The sequence below is a fragment of the Macaca thibetana genome, chromosome 1 (genome assembly GCF_024542745.1).
Source record: "Macaca thibetana thibetana isolate TM-01 chromosome 1, ASM2454274v1, whole genome shotgun sequence".
Lineage (NCBI taxonomy): Eukaryota > Metazoa > Chordata > Mammalia > Primates > Cercopithecidae > Macaca > Macaca thibetana.
Genome location: NC_065578.1, coordinates 90,489,218 through 90,514,877, shown reverse-complemented (window position 1 = coordinate 90,514,877; position 25,660 = coordinate 90,489,218). Strand labels below are relative to the sequence as shown.

General features: G+C 41.1%; 1 pseudogene; it reads left to right on the top strand.

Moving 5' to 3' along the window:
- The first annotated feature begins 960 nt into the window (after window positions 1–960).
- Window positions 961–18,249, top strand: LOC126949706 (neuroblastoma breakpoint family member 3-like; annotated as a pseudogene).
- The last annotated feature ends 7,411 nt before the right edge of the window (window positions 18,250–25,660 follow it).

Below are 25,660 nucleotides of genomic sequence, written 5' to 3'. Positions count from 1 at the left end.
GCCACATGACCAGGGCTCTCACCAGCGCCAAAGTCAGTGGAAGGATATCGGTCCCCAGAGCTCTGTTACAGGCCATGGGGTGCTCCATGGAGGGGTGGTGAGCATATGAATAACAATCAGGACAAACATCGGTAATGGACAGGAGGCATAAATAAACAATGTCCACCCTCCACTAAAACCCAGGAAAGTTCTCATTCAAAAAACAATGTCTTGAAGAAAAAACATAGGTACAAATCTTTGTGACTTTGGATTAGACATTTTTTAGGTAGGCACAAACAACCCAAAAATAGATAGATAAATGGACTTCATTAAAATAAAAATCTTATATGCTTCAAAGGACACTGTCAAGGAAGTGAAAAGATAATCCATATAATGGGAGAACTATTTCCAAATTATATATTTGACAGGAGTCTAGTACCTAGAGTATATAAGGAATTCATATAACCTGTTGGGAAATGTTTCTGCCTTGATGATGTTGTACAGACAAGAGATAAACAGTGAGGAATATGCTTAGATGTATTGGGAAAGAGATGGGTCGGTGGCATTGTCACAAGGGTACATGAATACTGAGAGTGAATGCTGAAGGAATGATCCCCATTGGTGGTTACCCTCAGGTGAGACCAGGGTGCCTGTGTTGCAGCAAAGCCTGGGCAATTGGAATGCAGGGATCCTAAGATTCCATGACACCCCCACCTTCTAATTCTGTTATTGCAACTGCAGACCTGGCATGCTGGCCACAATCATCCTCACTCTTGTCAGAGACTGAGTGACTGGCAGTGCCTTCAGCTCTGAGCTCAGGCACCTCAAACCTTGGTTTTGTGGTTAAGGATCCTAAAGTGCTGTGGGGAGTGATCATGTTTTTCTCAACAGTAAGTTAAGAATTTTAGTTACTGACATCCCTCAGTCCTAATTAAACCTATTTGATTTCACCAGTTTTTAACCCATCCTGTGTTTGTGTTTATTCTCCCCAGTCCCTAGCTCCACCTTTTCTGCAACAAATGTCAGCATGGTGGTATCTGCTGGCCCTTGGTCCAGTGAGAAGGCAGAGATGAACATCCTAGAAATCAGTGAGAATTTGCATCCCCAGCTGGCAGAGAACAAACAGCAGTTCAGAAATATCAAAGAGAAATTTCTTATAACTCAAGTGGCCTACTTCCTGGCCAACCAGCAGAACACATACTGTAAGTTCAATAGGCTCACCATCACGAAAGTGATGAATGATGTCCTGTCTTCTCTCTGAGAAACTAAATGCACTCTCCATTAAAAATAATTTCATCCCTCCCGTACTTCTAGGAAAATAGAAATGGGTGTTTTAGCATTTTGTTAAAGTTGGAAGACAGAGGTACCAAAGTATTTAACAACTTTCCATACTTACAGTTAGGTGGGGGTGGGACTAGAATTAAAATCTCAGTTGATTTCTGTCACAGGCACAGAACGACCTGTTTTCTCCAAGAGGCTAAATCATGTTTTCAAGACTACTGTCTGTACCATACAAAATCCTGCAGACAAATAACGTCTAGTCTGTTCTAAATGTCTGGGACTAGTGAACTTTTATTCAGTTCAAGCTTCTGTTGAGGCCCTATAGGCAAAGCTCTGTTCTAGTGACCCTGAGGGAAACTTGGTGATAGTGCCCAGTACCTGCTCTGAGGAGCTTCAAGAAGACTCTGCTCCTAATAGAACCTGTGGTATCTATAAGTGACAGAATCAAGAGGAGGGAGTAGGGGCCGTGCACAGTTGCTCACTCTTGTAATCCCAGCACTTTGGAAGGCCGAAGTGGGCAGATCACGAGGTCAGGAGTTTGAGATCAGCCTGGGCAACATGGAGAAACCCCATCTCTACTAAAAATACAAAAATTAGCTGGGCATGGTGGCAGGTGCCTGTAATCCCCACTACTCGGGAGACTGAGGCAGGAGAATCCTTTGAACCCAGGAGGCAGAGGTTGCAGTGAGCCAAGATTGTGCCATTACATTCTAGCCTGGGTGACAGGGCAAGACTGGTCAAAAATAAACAAACAAACAGAAATAAAAAAATAAACAGCAGAGAGTACTCTGGTAAGAGGGAAGTCCTAGGGCACAGGCTCTTGTTCCTAAAGAGGAAGAAAGATCGCACCCAAGAATGTGTGGAAGTAGCAGTACAGTGTGCAGAGCAGGGACCCTGGGCCTGTCTCCTGGGCTCCATCCAAGTTGCTTGTCTTGTCTGTCCCTCAGTTTCCTCATCTGTTCATACAATACTACAATAATACCTACCTCTGTAAATTGCTGCAGTGAATTACATGAGCTATTTCTTGTCAATCTCCTAGAACATTTATTGGCACAGAGTAAACACTGTCTATTAGTTCTTTATTCTACTGTTTCTAAATTAACACAAGCTTTATTAGTATTTGGGCATATTTCCCTCATGGCCTTATGTCTCATACTTTATGCTTCAGATACGATTATGATTTAAAAATCAAATATTTAAAAAATCTTTGACGTATTTTTCTTTGAAATTCCCGGTAAAAGGGAAAACCATCTGTCCCATAGTCCTAGGGGCCTTTCCGACCATACAAGAAATCACTACTTCATGCCCCAGTGCAGTGTTTTAGAGGAGAGGCTGCAAGGCTTGGACAAGTGGCTCCACATTCAGAGTCAGACCTCAGGGGCTGTGAATTCTGACTCCACTTCATTGTGGTTGAATCATCTGGTCAACTTCCTTGATGTGCTCTTGAGTTTCTCTTTCTTCGTCTCTAAATTTTGGAGAAACAGATGCTAGAAAGTCAGGAGACTGAAGAGTAAAGATGTGGAAATCCCTTCCTAGAGCCTGGAACTGGGGACAGTTTTGTCCTTGGGATGGACCTGACTCCTGCCCTGTAGGCAGTGACCACAGCAGCATGTCCAGCCTTACACTGAAGCAGGCATGTCTGTCTTTTCTCAGAGTATGAAGAGTGCAAAGACCTCATAAAATCTATGCTGAGGGATGAGCTTCAGTTCAAGGAGGAGAAGGTTGCAGAGCAGCTCAGGCAGGCTAAGGAGCTCAGGTGAGGGGATCCCGTGGGGGTAGGCAGGTGGGCAGGTGTGTAAATCTCTGAAATACAGCAGCTCAGCGGGGAAAAGTAAGAGCTAAGCTGGGCCAGGGGAAGGGCAGGAATTGCCATGGCAGGCTCACGACACACAAATATTTATCCAACAGAGAACAAGGATAATAGTAAGTTTTGGGTTGCAGTTGTTTCTCAGAGCCTTTTCTTTTTCTCAAACAAGTAATTGTTGAGGTGAAATTTGCATAACACAAAATTAACCAAAGGAGTGGGAACCACCCAGCAGCATTCAGTATACTCAAAATGGTGTGCCTTCACCACCCCACTTACCCTTAGTGAGAATCAGCTCCTGACTGACTGCGGCTTCTCATTCTTTCACTCAATCAATGTTGCCTTCTCGACCCTGTCATTATTTTCTTGTTTCATCTTTTCAATTCGCCCCGTCTGCACCTGGCCTCATTTCTGTACATGGCTTTGTATCTAGTCGCTGCAAGATGCACTGTGTGTATTTTTACATGGAATTGTCCATGGCCAGAGTGAGGAACTGAAAGGATGTCTTTTTGAAGCGGAATTAGGAAGACACCTACTTTTGTTTACAGAAGAGAAAGACTAATGGAACATCATCGAGGATCTTACAGGAGGCCTCTCTGATATAGAGGAAGGCTGTAAACCATTTTGTATTCTTCTCTTGGCCACAGACATTCCTTTAAACATGTGCTGACCTTCTGCTTGGAGGTCTCCTTGAGGACATTGTCTCAGAAATCTCTGTTGCAATATTAGAACTGACCACTCATCCCTTTCCACTGTTAAATTTTCTCTACTGTCTCACCTTAGGCAATATAAAGTCCTGGTTCACTCTCAGGAATGAGAGCTGACCCAGTTAAGGGAGAAGTTATGGGAAGGGAGAGATGCCTCCTGCTCATCGAATCAGCATCTCCAGGCCCTCCTCGCTCCGGATGAGCCAGACAAGTCCCAGGGCAGGACCTCCAAGAACAGCTGGCTGAAGGGTGTAGGCTGGCACAGCACCTTGTCCAAAAGCTCAGCCCAGGTATGGTGGCCATAGGCCCTGATGACCCAAAACCCCAGGCTTGTGAGAGACTCCAGACCTGCATACTTTCATAATGACAGTTGTATCGGTGGTGTTTTTTCCACTAAACATATGTGGCTATGACATGACCAGGACTTCCTGGGTAAGAACAGAGATGGGAAACCCATGGGGTTGGAGGTCACAGTATTGCAAATGTCCCTCCTTGCTGGATGGAAGGTGGTCTTTGGAGCAAGAGGCAGCATCTATCTGGTTTTAAAGGACAAGAAGGAGGCCGTGACAGGAGAGCGCTTGTTAGAGTGAAAAGAGCTCTGGACTAAGAACGAAGGTTCCCAGGCTGTCTCTTCAGCAATGTTCTTAGTAACTGTCAGTGAGTGATTTGTCCTTCCTGAGTTTCTCTGTCTCCATCTGCAAAGGCAGGCAAATTGTCTCTCTCAAGGGTCTGAAGCATCCAAATGTGGGAACACTTAACGACTGCTTTTCAAAATGAGATGAAGCCCCTCGCCGTGTGGTGTTGGAGAAGGCAGTTGATGTGGGGGCATTTGGTGGTAGGAAGTGCTTCAGACTGGAGCACTCCCCATGGAGAGAATGTCCCTGAATAACACAGCAGAAGCCACATGGGGGGCCTGTGCAGTCTCCTGATGCATAGAGGACTGTGGGACAAGTTTGTCCTCTCCTAAGAGAAAGAATTAGGTTTGAAATGCGAACTATGACAGGACACCAAGCCTGTGCCTGGGAATCAGATCTGTGGCAGGATGGGGAAGACAGCTGCCAAAGGCCGGAGAGAGGCTGCACAAGCCTCCAGTGATATGGGGAGCAAAAGGTCTTTTCAATATTTGGCCACATCTTGATGGTGGCCCTCCAGATCAGAAATGCATTGCCTGATGGATCTGTAAACCATGCCAGGGCATTTTGTTAAAGATAAAACATGAGAGATTTCAGTTGAACGATGATGACTCATACCTAGATGTTCATGTTTCTGTGCACATTGGGCTGACTGTGCTTGCAGAGTGTAAAGTGGGAAATATCTGAAGGAACGCTTCTGTATTTACAGAAAATGATGAAGATGAGGATGAAGATGTTAAAGTTGAGGAGGCTGGAAAAGTACAGGAATCATGTGCCCCCAGGTAACACTGAATACTCAGGAGTAAGTAATGGGTTGTAACCTATGAAAAAGGTCTAGGAGGCACGCCCTCTCTGGCAGCTATGATAGGCCAAAGGCCTGTGTGGCGGGAAGTCAGGGACCCTGAACGGAGGGACCGGCTGAAGCCGTAGCAGAAGAACATAGATTGTGAAGATTTCATGGACATTTATTAGTTCCCCAAATTAATACTTTTATAATCTTACACCTGTCTTTACTGTAATCATTGAACATAAATTGTGAAGATTTCATGCACACTTATCACTTCCCCAGTCAGTACCCTCGTGTTTTTCTATGCCTGTCTTTACTTTAATCTCTTAATCCTGTCATCTTTGTAAGATGAGGAGGATGAATGTCACCTCAGGACTCTGTGATTGTATCAACTGCACAAATTTTTTGTGGAGCATGTGTGTTTGAACAATATGAAATCTGGGCATCTTAAAAAAAGAACAGAATAACAGCAATGTTCAGGGAACAAGAGAGGTAACTTTGAACTGGCTGCCGGTGAGCCAGATGGAACAGAGCTATATTTCTCCTCTTTCATAAGCAAATAGGAGAAATATCGCTGAATTCTTTTTCTCAGTAAGGAACATCCCTGAGAAAGAGAATGCGCCCTGAAGGTAGGCTTATAGACGGGGCCCCTTTTTAAGGCCTCCCGTCTTTTATGGTCGAAGCCAAAGGGATGAAATAAGCCCCGGTCTCCTATAGCACTCCGAGGCTTATTAAGTGGAGGAAAATTCCCACCTAATAAGTTGTGGTCAGACAGGTTATCTGCTCTCAAACCCTGTTTCCTGGTAAGACGTTTTCAATGACAATGCGTCATTAAAATTGCTAATACTGGCCAGGCGCGGTGGCTCAAGCCTGTAATCCCAGCACTTTGGGAGGCCGAGATGGGCGGATCACGAGGTCAGGAGATCGAGACCATCCTGACTAACCTGGTGAAACTCCGTCTCTACTAAAAAAAAAATACAAAAAACTGGCCGGGCGAGGTGGCGGGTGCCTGTAGTCCCAGCTACTCAGGAGGCTGAGGCAGGAGAATGGTGTAAACCTGGGAGGCAGAGCTTGCAGTGAGCTGAGATCTGGCCACTGCACTCCAGCCTGGGGGACAGAGGGAGACTCTGTCTCAAAAAAAAAAAAAAATTGCTAATGCTAACTTCATTAGCAATTTTAATTTCACCTCATCTGGTGGTCCTGTGATCTAGCCCTGCCTCCATTTGCTTTGTGATATTTTATTACCTTGTGAAGTATGTGATCTCTGTGACCTATACCCTATTCGTGCACTCCCTCCCCTTTTGAAAATCACTAATAAAAACTTGCTGGTTTTACGGTTTGGGGAACATCACGGATCCTGCCGACATGTGATGTCTCCCCTGGACACCCAGCTTTAAATTTCTCTCTCTTGTGCTCTTTCCCTTTATTTCTCAACCCAGCCGAGACACTTAGGAAATAGAAAAGAACCCACGTTAAACATCGGGAGCGGGTTCTCCCGATAGGCCTGCATTCCCTTAGCCACAGTATGTGAAATTCAGCCCAGCTTAGACACAGGGTATAGCAGCTGTTGTGTTGTGTTTCTCTGTATGTGCTGAGTGTCATGTCTGTACCGTACAGGGATAGCCGAGTCTTCATCCTCCTCAGCCCCTATCTGTCCAGTGCAATGAACACCAGTTGCTCTCTTCCTCTCTGGCTCCCATGGCAGCCATGGTCTGTTGCAGAGAGAAGAGGTTTGCCTGTTCCCTCTCAAAGGGAACCTCCTGTTTGCTTTCTGGGACCACTCTCTTAATGCCTCTTGTCAAAACCAGCTAGGACTCCCTGGGGTCTAATCCCTCTGTGTTTAATCTTCTGCCATCTCTGTCCCACCTGGCTCATCAGGGAGGTGCAGAAGGCTGAAGAAAGGGAAATCCCTGAGGACTCACTGGAGGCATGTGCCGTCCCTTGTTCAAATAGCCACAGCCCTTGTGACTCCAACAAGCCACACAGAAACACCAAAATCACATTTGAGGAAGACAAAGTCGACTCAACTGTCATTGACTCATCCTCTCGTGATGAATGGGAGGATGCTGTACAAATTATCCCAGGTAGCCTGTGTATTCCTTGTGTCTCATACCTCTGTCTAGGCTGAGGAAGATAAACTCTGAAGACAGGCTCTATACACACAAATTGGTTTGAATAAAGAACTCCGATCGGATTCTAAACACAGGTATCAGTGAGTTTTTTTGTCTTTCTCAACTCATGTCATGCCTTTGTCTGCCAGTCCCCAGTATCAAGTTACTGGACCCTACGCAAGTGTGATGATCTCATAGTCATCTGTGCAGGAGATGCACAGGAAGTATCTGTCAGGCCTCCTAGCTTTGATTCAGTATTTCTTGTCATCTGTGATTAAGTCATCTGTCCCTGAACAATGTCCACGGAGTTCCTATGCCTTTTTAAGGAAGCTGGCAGCCTTGCCTTTGTATTTGGAAATATTGTTCTCCAGGCTTCACTGCTCTCAGCTTTAATCTTGATCTCCTGTAAGTCAGCTTGCTTAGCTGCGCAGTCACCTTGAAATCAGGACAGAAACTTTTCTTCTTTACTTTGCTGATATATTTCCATAAAGCAAGGCTGGACCCTGGTTCTCCACCCCATCAGTGCAATGGCTGATCCAATGTTGTTTCTTGGTAGCGTCGTAGATTTTTTTTTTTTTTTTTTTTGCAATGGAGTCTTGCTCTGTCACCCAGGCTGGAGTGCAGTGGCACCATCTTGGCTTGGCGCAACCTCCGCCTCCCAAATTCAAGTGATTCTCCTGCCTCAGCCTTTTGAGTACCTGGGACCACAGGTGTACACCACCACATCTGGCTAATTTTTGTATTTTTAGTAGAGATGGGGTTTCCCATATTGGCCAGGCTGGTCTTGAATTCATGACCTCAAATGATTCACCTGTCTTGGCCTCCCAAATCACAGATTCTTTTTAAAGCAAGAGTTGTTCTAATTTATCTATCAGTCAAGTTTTATGTGTAGATGCCTCTAAACATTTAATGTCCATGTTACCTGGTAATATAAGTCAGCATTGCAGCAACACTCCTAGAAAATTGTTTGACCAGTTTTTGGAGATTTTTTTGGGGAAAAATTTTGTTTAACTTTGACTCAGGCAGGGAATATGGCATTATGGTCTACACAGAGAGGGAGATTTTGGCCTGTGGGTCTGGAAAGCAGGGTCATCTACTTCTCACCAGACTTAATCTAGGGCACCCTAGAATATTCCTATCAGAATCCATATTCTTGCACTGAGAATAGTTATGTTCTTGTGCTATGACTATACAGTGATTTGGCCATATGTGAAGTGTGAATTGCTTAATGTGACCTCTTCTCTGAATTTATTTACAGAAAATGAAAGTGTTTATGAGGAAGAGGAAGAAAAAGGGCCAGTGTCTCCCAGGTAATGCTGTGGAATTGTGGGCTGTTAATTCAGTAGTGACACCAGGAGATTGTAGATTTAGGGAAAATGAGGAAGTGATGAATAGAACTATTTCTTCCATTCACCCAGTTACAAATTGTCCTTATTAACAATGTGTGTTATTTGTGGCACTTGTATTGGTTTTAATTTCATAGTCCTCTCAAGATAGGAACTTGCAATCAGATGAGCCAGATGAACTAGCCAAACAGGGTTTTCTTGTTGATCTTTTCAGAAAACCAGCTCCTGGATTCATTGATTTTTTTTGAAGGGTTTTTTTGTGTCTCTATTTCCTTTAGTTCTGCTTTGATCTTAGTCATTTCTTGTCTTCTGCTAGCTTTTGAATTTGTTTGCCTTGCTTCTCTAGTGCTTTTAATTGTGATGTTAGGGTGTCGATTTTAGATCTTTCCTGCTTTCTCTTGTGGGCATTTAGTGCTATAAATTTCCCTCTACACACTGCTTTAAATGTGTCCCAGAGATTCTGATACATTGTGTCTTTGTTCCCATTGGTTTCTGAGAACATCTTTATTTCTGCCTTCATTTTGTTATTTACCCAGTAGTCATTCCAGAGCAGGTTGTTCAGTTTCCATGTAGTTGTGCAGTTTTGAGTGACTTTCTTAATCCTGAGTTCTAATTTTATTTCACTGTGGTCTGAGAGACAGTTTGTTCTGATTTTTCTTCTTTTACATTTGCTGAGGAGTGCTTTACTTCCAACTATGTGGTCAATTTTAGAATAATTGTGATGTGGTTCTGAGAAGAATGTATATTCTGTTGATTTGGGGTGGAGAGGTCTGTAGATGTCTATTAGGTCTGCTTAATGCAGAGCTGAGTTCAAGTCCTGGATATCCTTGTTAAGCTTTTGTCCATTGATCTGTCTAATATTGACAGTGGGGTGTTAAATTCTCCCATTATTATTGTGTGGGGGTCTAAGTCTCTTTCTAAGTCTGTAAGGACTTGCTTTATGAATCTGGGTGCTCCTGTATTGGGTGCACATATATTTAGAATAGTTAACTCTTCTTATTGAATTGATCCCTTTACCATTATGTAATGGCCTTCTTTGTCTCTTTTGATCTTTGATGGTTTAAAGTCTGTTTTATCAGAGACTAGGATTGCAACCCCTGCTTTTTTTTTTTTTTGCTTTCCATTTGCTTGGTAGATCTTCCTCCATCCCTTTATTTTGAGCCTATGTTTGTCTCTGCCTGTGAGATGGATCTCCTGAATACAGCACACTGATGGATCTTGACTCTTTGTCCAATTTGCCAGTCTGTGTTTTTTAATTGGGACATTTAGCCCATTTATATTTCAGGTTAATACTGTTATGTGTGAATTTGATCCTGTCATTATGATGTTAGTTGGTTATTTTGCTTGTTAGTTGATGCAGTTTCTTCCTACCATCGATGGTCTTTACAATTTGACATGTTTTTGTAGTGGCTGGCACCGGTTGTTCCTTTCCATGTTTAGTGCTTCCTTCAGGAGCTGTTGTAAGGTGGGACTGGATATGAAATTCTGGGTTGAAAATTCTTTTCTTTAAGAATGTTGACTATTGGCCCCCACTGTCTTCTGGCTTGTAGGCTTTCTGCCTAGAGATAGGCTGTTAGTCTGATGGGCTTCCCTTTGTGGGTAACCTGTCCTTTCTCTCTGGCTGCCCTTAGCATTTTTTCCTTAATTTCAACATTGGTGAATCTGACAATTATGTGTCTTGGGGTTGCTCTTCTTGAGGAGTATCTTTGTGGCGTTCTCTGTATTTCCTGAATTTGAATGTTGGCCTGCCTTACTAGGTTGGGGAAGTTCTCCTGGATAATATCCTGAAGAGTGTTTTCCAGCTTAGTTCCATTCTCCCCGTCACTTTCAGGTACACCAATCAAACGTAGATTTGGTCTTATCATGTAGTCCCATATTTCTTGGAGGCTTTGTTCATTTCTTTTTACTCTTTTTTCTCTAAACTTCTCTTTTCACTTGATTTCATTAATTTGATCTTCAATCACTGATACCTTTTCTTCCAAATCAACTACTGAAGCTTGTGCATGCGTCATGAAGTTCTTGTGCCATAGTTTTCAGCTCTATCAGGTCATTTCAGGTCTTCTCTACACTGTTTATTCTAGTTAGCCATTCATCTAACCTTTCTTCAAGGTTTTCAGTTTCCTTGCGATGGGTTTGCATATCCTCCTTTAGCTCAGAGAAGTTTGTTATTACCAACTTTCTGAAGCCTACTTCTGTCAACTTGTCAAACTAATTCTCCGTCTAGTTTTGTTCCCTTGCTGGTGAGGAGTTGTGTTCCTTTGGAGGAGAAGAGTCTTTCTGGTTTTTGGAATTTTCAGCCTTTCTGCTCTGGTTTCTCCCATCTTTGTGGTTTTATCCACTATTTTGGTCTTTGATGATGGTGACCTACAGATGTGGTTTTGGTGTGGATGTCCTTTTGTTGATGTTGATGCTATTCCTTTCTGTTTGTTAATTTTCCTTCTAACAGGTGGATCCCTCAGCTGCAGGTCTGTTGGAGTTTGCTGGAGGTCCACTCCAGACCCTGTTTGCCTGGGTATCACCAGCAGAAGCAACAGGTCCGAGGTGAGTCTGAGAAATTGTGGACAGTTAATTTGATGTTGACACCTGGAGACGCCAAGTCCAGGGAAAACAGTACATGCTGAAAATAATGATTTCATCTTGTCAGACAAGTCTGAATTATACCTACTAACATTGCTTTTGGTTCTCATTACAGTAAATGTTTAGGTTTCCATTTCTTCCTACCCTTATCATTTACTAACCTAGTGAAGGTTGACCATACCTCAAAAGCTGTATTCTCATGGTGACTGCAGGGAAACTTAAGCACATTTTATGCAAAATTATTGAGCCCACTCTTTTCATGATCACTGTTCACTGTGTGTCCTGAGGGCACAAATGCAGAGTGTCCTTTGACTCCCTTATCAGTGTGTCACCTGGCCAATTCACTGAGCTCACTGTCTGTGTGTGTGTGTGCGTGTGTGTGTGTTTCTTTCTCTCTCTGTTTCTCTTTCATGCTTTTCTACCTGGTCCTGGTCTATCCCAACATAAAGGCAATAATTTGTTACCTCATTAATGGATCTGTCCTTTTTCTTCTCAAACACTTCCTTATGTTACCCATGAAATCTAGCTGGGGCTGTGTGGTTTCTGATTCCACCTGGCTTATTCTTTACTTTTTCCTCCTTTTCCAGGCTCAGCAGGGAGCTGCTGGAAGAGAAAGAGCTGAAGTCTTACAAGACTCACTGGATAGATGTTATTCGACGACTCCTGGTTATCTTGAACTGCCTGACTTATGCCAGCCCTACAGAAGTGCCTTTTACTCATTGGAGGAAGAGTACCTTGGCTTGGCTCTTGACGTGGACAGTGAGTAACTTACTATGAAGGAGATAAGGCTCCACCCCTTCCAGATAGGGGTGATATTCCTCTTCCAAGTGGCCCTTACTGACCTGAGAGATGTCATTGCCGCAGGCAGGACCTATGGGCGCATATAGGTTGTAATGAAACAAAGGGCTTCAGTTGGAAGCCCAGACATGAAATGGGTCAGTGAGCATGGCTCTATTCCTAGTCTCCAGCCATGCCTGTGGCAACCTGATCCCACTGTCAGCACATTGGACCCAGGCAGATTTAAGAAATTCACAGAACTATGATTTGGACTCAAGGGTTTGTAGATTTCCTCCTTCATTCTAATTTCAGTTTCTTGGAACCATGAACAAGCTGGGTATTTGATGACACAGGGCTGGATACTGCAGCTTTCCTCCTAGAAATCATCTGGGGCATTTTCTTTGAATTGATGGGAACAATAAGGCATAACTGTTTGCACAAACTTGGGATAAATGATTTTGGGATAACAATCTACCAGAATAGGGATATTTCACCCTTGGTTCTGAAATGCAAACCAAAGAATCTCTATCATGACCGACTTTCAGACCTCCTGATGTATATCTTTCACATTGTCCTGTTCTCATGCTGAGGAGCCTGAGGTCCCCATGTGGGGATTAGACAGTGGACTGTTATGGGTTAGGTAAATTGGCTTATTTTGTCTGTCCCTGTCTGAATTTGTTGCAGGAATTAAAAAGGACCAAGAAGAGGGAGAAGACCAAGGCCCACCATGCCCCAGGTAACTTTGAGCAATTGTGAACAGCTAATTCTGTGTTGACACTTGGAGATTCCTGGTTCAGGGAAAACAGAGCGGGCCGACAATATCGATTACATCTTTTCAACCAAGCCTGAATTATTCCTACTAACATTGCTGTTGGTTTTCATTGCAATAGATATTTAGGTTTCCATTTCTTTCTCCCCTTATCATTTACAAACCTACTATAGGCCGACCATACTTCAAAAGCTGTATTCTCATGGTGACTACATGGAATCTTGAGCACATTTTATGGAAAATTATTGAGCACAGTCTTTTCATGATCACTGTATACTGTGTGTCCTGAGGGCACTAACTCAGAGTGTCCTGTTACTCCCTCATCAGTGTATCACCTGGACAATTCACTGAGCTCTCTCTCTCTCTCTCTCTCTCTCTCTGTCTTTCTCTTTCATTCTTTTCCATTTGGCCCTTTAGTGTCCCAATATGAAGGCAATAATTTGTTACCTCATTAATGGATCTATCCTTTTTCTTTTTTAACCACTTCCTTATCCTACCCATGAAATCTAGTTGGGGCTCTGTTGTGTCTGATTTTCCCTGGCTTATTCTTTACTTTTTCTACTTTTCCAGGCTCAGCAGGGAACTGCTGGAGGTAGTAGAGCCTGAAGTCTTGCAGGACTCACTGAATAGTTATTATTTGACTCCTTCCAGTTATCTTGAACTGCCAGATTCATGCCAGTCCTACGGAAATTCCTTTTACTCATTGGAGGAATGACACATTGGCTTTTCTCTTGATGTGGACGGTGAGTACCTTTCTATGAAGGTGATAAGGATCCACTGAGTCTTCCTTATAGAGATCATATTCCTGCTCCAAGTGGCCATTACTGAGCTGAGAGATGTCATTGCTACAGTGAGGACCTATAGGTACATGTAGGTTCAATGAAACTCTAGTTCTATGTGGAAGCCCAGACATGGGATGGGTCAGTGAGCATAGCTATCTTCCTAGTCTCAGGCCATGCCCATGGCACTCTGGTTCTACTCTCAAGACATTGGACTTGGGCAGATGCACAAATTCAGAGAACTATGATTTTGACTCAAGGGTTTGTAGATTTCCTTTTTCACTCTAATTTCAGTGTCAAAAATCCTCACCACCATGAACAATCTGAGTATTTGATGAGAAAGGGCTGAAGATTGCAATTTTTCTCCTAGAAACCATTGAGGGCATTTGCTTTAAATTGATTGGAAAAATATGGCATAACCGTTTGCACAAACTTGGAACAAATGATATTGGGATAACGATCTACCAGAATAGGGACATTTTACCTTAGTATCTGGGACAAAAACCAAGGAATCTCTATCATGACCAGCCTTCAGGCCTCCTGAAATACATCTCTCACAGTGTCCTATTCTTATGCTGAGGAGCCTGAGGTCCCTGTGTGAGGATTAGACAGTGGATTGTTATGTGTGTAGGGGAATCAGCTTAATGCATCTGTCCATGTCTGAATTTATTGCAGAAACTGACAAGTACCAAGAAGGGGAAGAAGATCAAAACACACCAAATTCAAAACCCATCAAATTCACACATAACAATATTAACCTTAAATGTAAATGGGTAAATGCCCCAATTAAAAGACACAGACTGGCAAATTGGATAAAGAGTGAAGACCCATCAGTGTGCTGTATTCAGGAGACTCATCTCATGTGTGAAGACACACATAGGCTCAAAATAAAGGGATGGAGGAAGATCTACCAAGCAAATGGAAAGCAAAAAGAAAGCAGGGGTTGCAATCCTGGTCTCTGATGAAATAGACTTTAAGCCAACAAAGATCAAAAGAGACAAAGAAGGCCATTACATAATGGTAAAGGGATCAATTCAACAAGAAGAGCTAACTATCCTAAATATATATGCACCCAATACAGGAGCACCCAGATTCATAAGGCAAATTCTTAGAGACCTACAAAGAGACTTAGACCCCCACACAATAATAATGGGAGACTTTAACATCCCAATGTCAACATTAGACAGATCAACGAGACAGAAGCTTAACAAAGATATCCAGGACTTGAACTCAGCTCTGCATTAAGCAGACCTAATAGACATCTACAGAATTCTCCACCCCAAATCAACAGAATATACATTCCTCTCAGCACCACATCACACTTCTAAAATTGATGACATAATTGGAAGTAAAACACTCTTCAGCAAATGTAAAAGAATAGAAATCACAACAAACTGTGTCTCAGACCACAGTGCAATCAAACTAGAACTCAGGATTAAGAAACTCACTAAAAACTGCACAACTACATGGAAACTGAACAACCTGCTCTGGAATGACTACTGGGTGAATAGCAAAATGAAGGCAGAAATAAAGATGTTCTTTGGAACCAATGAGAACAAAGACACAATGTACCGGAATCTCTGGGACACATTTTAAGCAGTATGTAGAGGGAAATTTATAGCACTAAATGCCCACAAGAGAAAGCAGGAAAGATCTAAAATCGACACCCTAACATCACAATTAAAAGAACTAGAGAAGCAAGAGCAAACAAATTCAAAAGCTAGCAGAAGACAAGAAATAACTAAGATCAGAGCAGAACTGAAGGAGATAGAGACATAAAAACCCCTTCAAAAGATCAATGAATCCAGGAACTGGTTTTTTGAAAAGATCAACAAAAGAGATAGACTGGTAGCAAGACTCATAAAGAAGAAAAGAGAGAAGAATCAAATAGATGCAATAAAAAATGAAAAAGGGGATATCATCTCCGATTCCACAGAAATACAAACTACCATCAGAGAATACTATAAACATCTCTATGCAAATAAACTAGAAAATCTAGAAGAAATGGATAAATTCCTGGATACATACACCGTCCCAAGACTAAACAGGAAGAACTCAAATCCCAGAGTAGATCAATAAAAGGTTCTGAAATTGAGGTGCTAATTAATAGCCCACCAAGAAAAAAAATTCCAGGACCAGACAGATTCACAGCCAAATTCTACCAGAAGTACAAAGAGGAGCTGGTACCATTCCTTCTGAAACTATTCCATTCCATAGAAAAAGAGGGAATCCTCCCTAACTCATTTTATGAGGCCAGCATCATCCTGATACCAAAGCCTGGCAGAGATACAACAAAAAAAAGAATTTTAGGCCAGTATCCCTAACGAACATTGATGTGAAAATCCTCAGTAAAATACTGGCAAACCAAATCCAGTAGCACATCAAAAAGCTTATCCACCATGATCAAGGCAGCTTGATCCCTGGGATGCAAGGCTGGTTCAAAATAACCAATTCAATAAATGTAATTCATCACAGAAAAAGAACCAATGGCAAAAAACACGTGATTATCTCGACAGATGCAGAAAAAGCCTTCGACAAAATTCAATACCTCTTCATGCTAAAAACACTCAGTAAACTAGGTATTGATGGGACATATCTCAAAATAATAAGAGTTATTTATGACAAACCCACATCCAATATTATACTGAATGGGCAAAAGCTGGAAGTATTCCCTTTGAAAACTGGCACATGACAAGGATGCCCTCTCTCAACACTCCAACTCAATGTAGTATTGGAAATTCTGGCCAGGGCAAACAAGCAAGCAAAAGAAATAAAGGGTATTCAAATAGGAAGAGAGGAAGTCAAATTGTCTCTGTTTGCAGATGACATGATTATATGTTTAGAAAACCCCATCATTTCAGCCCCCAAACTCCTTAAGGTGATAAGCAACTTCAGCAAAGTATCAGGAAACAAAATCAATGTGCAAAAATCACAAGCATTCCTATACACCAATAACAGACAAACAGAGAGCCAAATCATGAGTAAATTCCCATTTGCAATTGCTACAAAGAAAATAAAATACCTAGGAATACAACTTACAAGGAATGTGAAGGACCTCTTCAAGGAGAACTACAAACCACTGCTCAAGGAAATAAGAGAGGACACAAACAAATAGAAAAACATTCCATGCTCATGGATAGGAAGAATCAATATCGTGAAAATGGCCATACTGCCCAAAGTAATTTATAGATTCAATCCTTTTCTCATCAAGCTACCATTGACTTTCTTCACAGAATTACAAAAAACTACTTTAAATTTCGTATGGAACCAAAAAAGAGCGTGCATAGTCAAGACAATCCTGAGCAAAAAGAACAAATCTGGAGGCATCATGCTAACTCACTTCAAACTATACTACAAGGTTACAGTGACCAAAACAGCATGTTACTGGTACCAAAAGAGATATATGGACCAATAGAACAGAACAGAGTCCTCAGAAATAACACCACACATCTACAACCATCTGATCTTTGACAAACCTGACAAAAACAAGCAATGGGGAATAGATTCTCTATTTAATAAATGGTGCTGGGAAAACAGGCTAGCCATATGCACAAAACTGAGATGGTACTCCTTCCTTACACCTTATATAAAAATTAACTCAAGATGTATTAAAGACTTAAACGTACAACCTAAAACCGTAAACCCCTAGAAGAAAACCTAGATAATACCATTCAGAACATAAACATTGTGACTAAAATACCAAAAGCAATGGCAACAAAAGCCAAAATTGACAAATGGAATCTAATTAAAGAGTTTCTGCACAACAAAAGAAACTATCATCAGAGTGAACAGGCAACCTGCAGAATGAGAGAAAATTTTTGCAATCTATCCATCTGACAAAAGTCTAATATCTAAAATCTACAAGGAACTTAAACAAATTTGCAAGGAAAAAAACCCCACAAAAAAGTGGGTGAAAGATATGAACAGATGTTTCTCAAAAGAAGACATTTATGTGGACAACTAACGTATGAAAAAGAGCTCATCATCACTGATCATTAGAGAAATGCAAATTAAAACTACAATTAGATACCATCTCAAGCCAGTTAGAATGGCGATAGTTAAAAAGTCAGGAAACAACAGAGGCTGGAGACGATGTGGAGAAATAGAAACGCTTTTACACCGTTGGTGGGAGTGTAAATTAGCTCAACCATTCTGGAAGACAGTGTGGCGATTCCTCAAGGATCTAGAACCAGAAATACCATTTGACCCAGCAATTCCATTACTGGTTATATACCCAAAGGATTATAAATCATGCTACTATACAGACACATGTACACATATGTTTATTGAGGCACTATTCACAATAGTAAAGACTTGGAACCAACCCAAATGCCCATCAATGTTAGACTGGGTAAAGAAAATGTGGCACATATACACCATGGAATACTATGCAGCCATAAAAAAGAATGAATTTGTGTCCTTTGCAGGGACACGGGTGAAGCTGGAAACCATCATTCTCAGCAAACCAACACAGGAACAGAAAACCAAACACCATATATTCTCACTCACAAGTGGGAGTTGAACAATGAGAACACATGGACACAGGGAGTGGAACATCACACACCAGGGCCTGTCGGGGGGTGAGGAGCAAGGGGAGGGAGAGCATTAGGACAAATATCTAATGCATGTGGGGCTAAAAACCTCGATGACAGGTTGATGGGTACAGCAAACCACCATGGTACCTATATACCTATGTAACAAACCTGCACGTTCTGCACATGTATCCCAGAACTTGAAGTATAATAAATAATTTTTTTAAAAAAGAAGGAACAAGACAGTGCTAGGAAGACTGTCTTTTCTTGTTAAAGACGTCAGTGTGTAAATAGTTCCCTCTGTCATGCAAAGAGCAAGATGGCTGAGGTTATTATTTATAATTAATATGTATATATCCACTTACAGTTTATAAAGTTCTGGCATAATACATCATGTCATTTGATCCTCACGTCTCTGAGGTAAGGAGGACAGATATTATTATACCTGAAGCAATGAAAAGTTAAGTAATATTTTCAAGGTCACACAGATAGCAAACAATTGTGTGCAGATGCATTCTGGTTTCTTTATTTCAAATCTTGGGCTATTTCCTTTGCACTGTCTATGAAGTTGGATCAGAGAGCTGTGACAATGTGTGGCCCATAAAGCTGGGTTTGTCAGCATGACCAGGAAGATAAAGATGAGATTAATGAGCTTCTTAACTAGGCAGCTGGGGTGGCCTTCCAGCTGTCCTTAAAGGGCAGGTGGCCAAAGAAAAAATTGCAGCCTTGAGAGCAAAAGCAGAACGCAGCATGGGCTGAAATGATGAGAGAATCTGGACCCAGAGCAGCGTTACCAAAGAATGGGTGCCAAACTCGCCAGTGCAGCAGTTATCTGCAGAGTTTGTTAGCAGCGTAGCTTCTCCAGCTGTAATTTAGGACTTCGGCTTAGAACTGAGTCTGCCGATTCAGCCAATCTGGGCTGGTGGTGGGGGACATGAAGAACCCCCTTTCCCACCCTAGAAAATCTGATAGAAAATATCCATTAAATAAGCCAGAGGATAAAAGCAGCCGAAAACATCTACAGAGATTTTTGATGTTAGGGTAGCAAAATGTTGGCAATATAATAACATATTTTTAAGAAACAGCAGAGGGGGTCTAGGCCTCTTTTAGAAAGTAATTTAATAATATTTGTTAACACCTGCCTTGTGCACAGCAATAAGCTACATACTAGGAGTGCAGAAGTGAGTAAGAAATTAAGACAGACTTGGTCCCCATTCTCAGGGAGCTTACATTGCAGATGGAAGACTGATATTAAATAATTATATAATTATTGTATAATGTTTTATTATGCAACAGTATGAATGTAACAATGGAGGATGTCAAAACAGGGACAGACAACAGGGGAGCCTGACTCTGTCTGGGAGATCAGGCCAGGACCATCCCCTGAGGAAACAGCATATGATTTCAGATCTGAAGAATTAGGTGGACTGGTCAAGAAAAGGGGGTGAGGAGGACAAAATAGGTACCCCAGTAGAATATTAATTTGCTGCTTCAAAAAATATTTACTGAGAACCCACAATGTGCCAAGTATTCTTCAGTTCCAGAATACAGCATTAAATAAGAGGAATAAACATTGAGCTTTATATCCCAGTTTATGAAACAAAACAAAATTTTAAAAATTACTAAACAGGAAATCAGCTCATAATAACAATATTGGAAGATTTCAGTTCTCCTCAAATCAATCTGTTGACTCAATGCAATGCCAATAAAAATCCCAGCGGGACTTTTTGTGGAATTTGACAAACCAATTCTCAAATTTATATGGAAACTCATAAAAAGGAAGTCTTAAAGAATAAGGTTAGAAAACCTCTATCACCGAATACCAAGACTTATTTTAAAGTGGTAATTTAGACAATGTGGTATTGGCATAAGGATAGAAAAACAGACAATGAAATACTACAGAGCTCAAAAACAAACTCGCCTTTGGCATATGACAAAGGTGCCACTGTAGTTTTGTGAGGGAAAAGGTGGTCTTTTCAATAAATAGTGCCAGATTAATTGGATATTCATATGGAAAATTAATACACAAAATCAATACTTGTGCAAATGAAAGCAGTAACACTTCTGGAAGATAACATATAGCTTTGTGACCTGGGATAGGCCAAGATTTCTTAAACCAGGAGCTAATCAAAAAGGAAAATATTGATGAATTGAGCATCGCTAAAATTAAGAACTTCCATTGATCAAAGGACCATATTAAGAGGAGGTAAAAATTGGGACAGGCATTTCATATATGCCCCTCAAAAGTTACATAAATGGACAATAAAATGTGAAAAAGTGTCCAGGCTCCTTGGCAATAAGAGAAATATAAATTAGGTCGGGCACAGTGGGTCACGCCTGTAATCCCAACACTTTGGGAGGCCAAGGCGGATGGATCATCTGAAGTCAGGAGTTCGAGACCAGCTTGGCCAACATGGTGAAACCCTATCTCTACTAAAAATACAAAAAAATTAGCCAGGTGTGGTGACATGTGCCTGTAATCCCAGCTACTTGGGAGGCTAAGGTGGGAGAATCACTTGAACCCAGGAAGCAGATGTTGCAGTGAGCTGAGATCACACCATTGCTCTCCAGGGTGGGTGACAGAGCGAGACTCTGGGAAAAAAAAAAGGTGGGGAGGAAATAGAAATTAAAACCACAAGGGGATACTACCTCACACTTCTCAGAATGGTTGACATTTAAAAAGTTAACACTACCAAGAATTAGGCAGGGTGTGGTGACTCACATCTGTAATACCAGCACTTTGGGAGGCCGAGGCGGGTGGATCACCTGAGCAGAGGAGTTGAGACCATTCTGAGCAACGTGGCGAAACCCTACCTCTACCAAATATACAAAAATTAGCTGGGCGTGGTGGTGTGCGCCTGTAGTGCCAGTTACTCTGGAGGTTGAGGCAGGAGGAGAGCTTGAACCTGGGAGGTGGAGAGCCAAGATTGTGCCAGTGCACTCCAGCCTGGGTGACAGAATGAGACTGTCTCAAAAAACAAAAAAGAGGAATTAGCTAGGGTGTGGAGCAATTAGTGAAAGTATAAACTGGTACAACCATTTTGAAAAATAGCTTGGCAGTACCTGCTAAAACTGAACATGTGCATGTTGCATGACCCAGAGATTCTGCTCCCAGTATAAACCAAACAGAGATACATTCATAAGTGCACTAAGAAACGTGTATGAATGCTCAGAGCAACATTATTTGTAATAGCTCCCAAACAGGAACGACCAAAATATCCATCAGCAAAAGAATGCTTAAACAAATTTGGTTTATTCTTAAATTGGAACACTAGACAGCAATGAAAGTCAACAAATCTACTACATGAAACAGTCATAAGCATGAAGGTAATATTGAGCAAAGGAAAGCTGTAACATAAGAGTACATATGATTCCATTTATATAAAGTTCAAGTACAGGCAATATTAATCTATGGAAGTTGTATTTGCAGGGAGATTATTTTATTTCTTGATCATGGGATGGGATGGGAATACAAGAGTGTTCACTTTGTGAAAAATCATGAAGCTATATACTTAGGATTTTTGTACTTTTCTGTATGTAGGTGCATTATAACTCAAAGCATTTGCTTAAGAATTGAGACCATCCAAATCTCTAAATCTCTCTACTTAGTGAGAAGGCATTGGTGCCTATAACCTGAATAACAACTTATTAAGAAAAATTAGTAGCAGAAATTATTAGAGTTAAACATTTCAGAAAAAGTGTTTAAAATTTATCTTTTGTGTGATTTAATTAAGTTCATATGATTACTTCTAACATCCCAGTGAGAGGATAGTCAGGTATAACTGAAGAAAAATTACATAGCGTATTAGGGTAGGTGAAGCTACAATGTGGTGACAATGTTCTCCCCTCCCCTTCACCACCCTGCTCCCAAATCTCAATGGCTTAAAACAACAATAGTTTATTTGTTGCACTTAACAGTCTAATGAGATGTTTGATAGGTGGCTTTCCATTTGAAGGTTCAGGGACTCGGGCTCTTTCTGTCTCATGACTCTGCTTTCTTCTAGGATCTTGAGTTCCTCCTGGATCCTCTCTATCTGGACAGCCAAGGAGCAAATAGAAAGTGGAAAAGACATACTATTTGTTAACTGCCTTGGCCCCAGGATGACACATCGCTTCTAATCACACAGTAAGAATTAGTCTCTTGATCCTATAAAAGACAGTGGGACTGGGAAATGTGGTAAATCCTGTGCAGAGGAAGAACAAACACATTTAGTGAGGCTCCTGATATCTCTGACATATCTGGAACCCAAGACAGACCATGAGGTCACTAGAGAAATGCTCAGCAAAGAGCTGCCAGGGAACGGGCATTCTAACAGAAAGAGTTACAAAATGGCATCTTAGTCAGGAATCCTGCTGCATTCAGAGATTTAAAAAAGAAGTCGGAAAAGGAACAGCCTTTCACCATTTGAGAGAAAGAGGTTTTGTGAGGCAGATATTAATTAGAATAAAAATTGAGATGGAACTTCTTTTGTATTAGAGGAAGAAATATATGAAGATTAATATCTGAAGCAGACTGTTGGGAAGTTAGTGAATTCATGAGATACTGTACAGGTCAGTGAGACTTTAAGGAGAGGGAAACAAAATAGAGAGACAAGGCAGGCAGGACTATAAAATATTTTGCATTCTTTTGCCCTCAAGAGTAAGGAAGTCAAGAATATAGTACATATTTCACCAAAAAGAGTTAAATTCTCAGAGGAAATCCTCAGGCTTTTAGCCACTTCCCAACATCCCTGACAATGGAAGCTGTCCTTAATGGTAATAATATTATCATACAGAAAAAACAGCAATTAGACTCATGTGAACGCCACCTCCTAGAGTTGTTTAAAATGGTGTTCCTGACCACTTAGCTTCACTTTGGGAGAAGACTGGGGACAAGTGCGTAGGGTTTGTGTCCCAGAAAATAAGGTTAGGAGGTGAAGAATGTGAATTATTTTAAGACAGTTGATTTTGGTCTTCTCATGTAAGAGAGCTACTGGGAATTAAGCATATCTGTTATTTCTTCTGTCAACCTTGGTTAAAGTTGGTGTAGACAATAACTTGTATCTACATTGTCTCTCTGCCTAATCAACTCACATAGCTGCCTGGAAGGAATCTCACACTTGGAATGACAGGTGCATATTCTTCTGGTGTTCCATGTGAAAGCACACGGAATTGTAGAATCTGCTGCTTTGACTATTCTCTCTGTCCTTATTACCACCTAGAAGTACTGAGACCGAACCCAAGGTGTGTTAGGATAAGGCTCGCCTGCTGAAACAAAGACACATACATAAATTCAGTTTTTTAAAGAAGGTGTTAGTCCACTCTCACACTGCTATAAAGAAATACCCGAGGCTGGGTAATTTATAAAGGAGAGAGGCTTAATTGACTCAGTTCCACATGGCTGAGGAGGATTCAGGAAACTTAACAATCATAGTGGAAGGCAAAGGAGAAACAGGCACCTTCTTCACAGGGTGCCAGGATGGAGCGAACGCAAGCAGGGGAAATGCCAGACTTTTATAAAATGATCGGATTGTTTGAGACTCACTCACTGCCATAAGAACAGCATGAGGGAAACTGCATGATGATCCAATTACCTCCACCTAATCCCGCCCTTGACAAGTGGGGGTTTTGGGGATTATAATTCAAGATGAGATTTTGGGTGAGAACACAGCCAAACCATATCAGAAGTAAAGGTTTGTTCCACCCATATAATAGTCTGCTGTGATTGTCCCAGGCTGGCAGACAGCCCTTCTGATGGTGTTAATTTAAGGACCCATGTTTCATCCATCGTGTTGTACTGTCATCCCTGGGGCACTGCTGCCATATGCATGGTTAAAACTGGGTCACTGTGAGTTCTCACTGGTGGAAAAGAGAATGTATCTGAATGTCTGAATCAGAAGTGACACACTTCACTTTCATCACATTTTATTGGCAGGAACTCAGTTCTGTTATTCCACTGAACTGCAAGTTGGGGTTACAAACGCTGTCCTTAGTGAGATAAGCCCAGTTATAAATTCATTTATATGAAAGATGAGAAAAATGGATGTTGGTGAATATTTGGCAGTATCTACCCAGGAAGAATAGAGAAAGTTAAACAGAATCACTCAAATGATTTTACACCTATTAAAGCAATATATAGTTGAACTTTGTTCATACTACAGTTGTGTATACCATTTATTGTAAAATATTCTCAAATCCTGAAAATTATGATTTTTGAAACTACCATTGTACATTACGGTTGCAGAGAATTTTTATCCCCAATTTTGAATTATCTTTAAATGACCAAGATTTCTAAGTCTATATCTTTAAGATTTTCTGTTTCCTCCTTTTCTAAGTCAAATTATTAATGATAAATAAGCAAACACATTGCAAGTTGGGAGCGATATAGCTACTATAAAGAAATGAAGGCAGAAGTTCCTTTTTGTGGTAAGTTTATAAAGCAATAATCCTAAAAATTTGTTTGAAAGTTCATATTAACACACTGAAAGTGTAGCCTTGTTAGTTACAGAATATGAGATTTTGTGATTTAGAGTACATAGAGTAAGATACTGAAAGATAATCTTACTTTCTGGTTTTGGATAAAGCTAGAAAGAACGTTTTATACAAGTCTTGGTGTATTCAAGGAAATCACATATCTGGGCCTAATATTTTAGTAATATACAAGACTTAAAATAAGTCCTGTTCTGTATTTTTTACTAAGGTAGTGATTTCACTGATATATACAACTATCACAATTCATTAAATTGTATTTTTAAATAGGTGCAGTTTATTGTACATAAATATTGTACATACCAATTTATTGCTTCTGGTGTGGAGGAAGAAATGAGAAGTATGAGAAATGCTAAATATATGGGTAACTGTGGAAAACAATTTTTTCTATTAATTTCTTTAAAATGTATATAATTTTGAGAAGCAAAAATTAGAACATTGCCTTGAGGGGTTTAAAATATAATGTAGAAGTAATGTATAGAACAACTATAACATAAATTATGGCAAGAATGGGGGTAAATAGACCTAGATTGCTACAAAAAATACTGTAATAACTCTAAGCAGACTGAAAAGTTTAAGAATATATATTGCAATACCTAAAGCAACTTCTTAAAAAGCTGTGAAAATGTATGATTAAAAAGCGAAGAGAGGCCAGGCGCGGTGGCTCACCCCTGGAATCCCAGCACTTTGGGAGGCCGAGGCGGGTGGATCACAAGGTCAGGAGTTCAAGACCAGCCTGGGCAAGATGGTGAAACCCTGTTTCTACTAAAAATACAAAAATTAGCTGGTTATCATGGAATACTATGCAGCCATAAAAAAGGATGAGTTTGTGTCCTTTGTAGGGACATGGATGCAGCTGGAAACCATCATTCTCAGCAAACTATTGCAAGAACAGAAAACCAAACACCGCATGTTCTCACTCATAGGTGGGAACTGAACAATGAGATCACTTGGACTCGGGAAGGGGAACATCACACACCATGGCCTATTTTGGGGAGTGGGGAGAGGGGAGGGATTGCACTGGGAGTTATACCTGATGTAAAGGACAAGTTGATGGGTGCTGACGAGTTGATGGGTGCAGCACAACAACATGGCACAAGTATACTATGTA